General features: G+C 46.9%; 1 protein-coding gene across 1 annotated transcript in view; it reads left to right on the forward strand.

The window, feature by feature from the left end:
* The window catches only part of lcp2a (lymphocyte cytosolic protein 2a), a 5,811-nt gene that overhangs the window by 469 nt on the left and 3,841 nt on the right, over window positions 1-1,501 (forward strand). The gene's annotated exons all lie outside the window — the stretch shown is intronic.

Here is a 1,501-nt window from a genome sequence, read left to right on the forward strand (position 1 = left end):
TGGTTCTGCTCCAGAAGTCTTCTGGTTCCTTCAGATGAACCTGAGTCCAGCTGCCATGTTGAGGCTTTAACCTTTGACCTTTGACCTGCTGACTGAGGCCTGTAGAGTCTGAGCACTGCGCGGTCTGACCTTCAGGGTGAATCTGTCCTAAATGTCTCCTCTTGTGAATAATCTTCCTCTCTGTAGAACGAAGGACTCCAGATGACCTTTGACCCATCTCAGGTTGACGGGCAGCAGCTGCTTGTCTGAGGTCATTGCTGATGTCTTTCCGCCCTGGCGTTGTGCTAACACACACCTGCAGCTCCAGAACCTAAGAACCTCAGAACCTGAGAACCTCAGAACCTAAGAACCTCAGAACCTGAGAACCTGAGAACCTGAGAACGTCAGAACGTCAGAACCTCAGAACCTAAGAACCTGAGAACCTAAGAACCTAAGAACCTGAGAACCTCAGAACCTAAGAACCTGAGAACCTGAGAACCTGAGAACCTGAGAACCTGAGAACCTGCTGATCCTGGAGCAGATCCTGAGGAGTCAGACTGTTTTTAACTCAATCTTCTGCTTTGATTCATTCATCTGAACGTTTTTGTTCAGAACATCTCAGGATGATTTCGTTGTGACTCGGCCTGATATAAATAAACTGAATTAAATAGAATAAAACTTGTTTTTTCTCCTGTTAGAAGCTGATAAACATCAAACATGACAGCTTGGAGTATTTATCTTTGCACAGGAGCGTTTACCTCCGGGCTGGAAACTCTTCACTGACAGATTAAAACTCAGCATCCCGCATGTTTGAATCCCTGATGAGGTTTGGTTCGAACCGGTTTAGGTCTTTAACTTCTTGTCTGCTGAGCCTCAGTTTGTCTGGAAGACTCCACGCAGGAGTCGGGCTTCCCCTGCTGGTATTTTCGTCTCCGACCAGAAAAAGACTGTTTCCTGGAACTCTTCACACTTTATATCTTATCTGAGGAGAACATTTGTCACAGATAGGAGGAGGAGCAGAACTTCTCCTGTACTCTGTTGTGTTTGGAGCGTTAACAGATTCTTCTCTTCAGCAGAGGTTCAGAGATTTTAATCCTCCAATTTAAAATGTTCGTCTCGTTCAGAACATTATAGCCACAGCAAAAGTATTCACCCCCCCCCCAGATGTTTTCTGCTAAACCAGTCCTGAAAACTGCAAACAAACTTCTACAGAGATATTTAAGGTTCTAAACATCCCAGGAGTTCTGTTAGATCCATCATCAGGACATGGACGGAGTACGGTACATGTGTAGGCTGTCCTCACAGACTGAGGGACAAGGAGGAGGACAGTGAGGGACACCTGGGAGGAGCTCCAAGCTTCAGCAGGTCAGATGGGAGAGATTGTAAACCTGACAGGTTCTTCACGGGTCTGCACCCGTCAGGAGCTCTAAACCCGGTCCTGTTGGAGCTCTAAACCCGGTCCTGTTGGAGCTCTAAACCTGGTCCTGTTGGAGCTCTAAACCCGGTCCTGTTGGAGCTCTAA

Source organism: Kryptolebias marmoratus, unplaced genomic scaffold (genome assembly GCF_001649575.2).
Source record: "Kryptolebias marmoratus isolate JLee-2015 unplaced genomic scaffold, ASM164957v2 Scaffold90, whole genome shotgun sequence".
NCBI classification, from domain to species: Eukaryota; Metazoa; Chordata; class Actinopteri; order Cyprinodontiformes; family Rivulidae; genus Kryptolebias; species Kryptolebias marmoratus.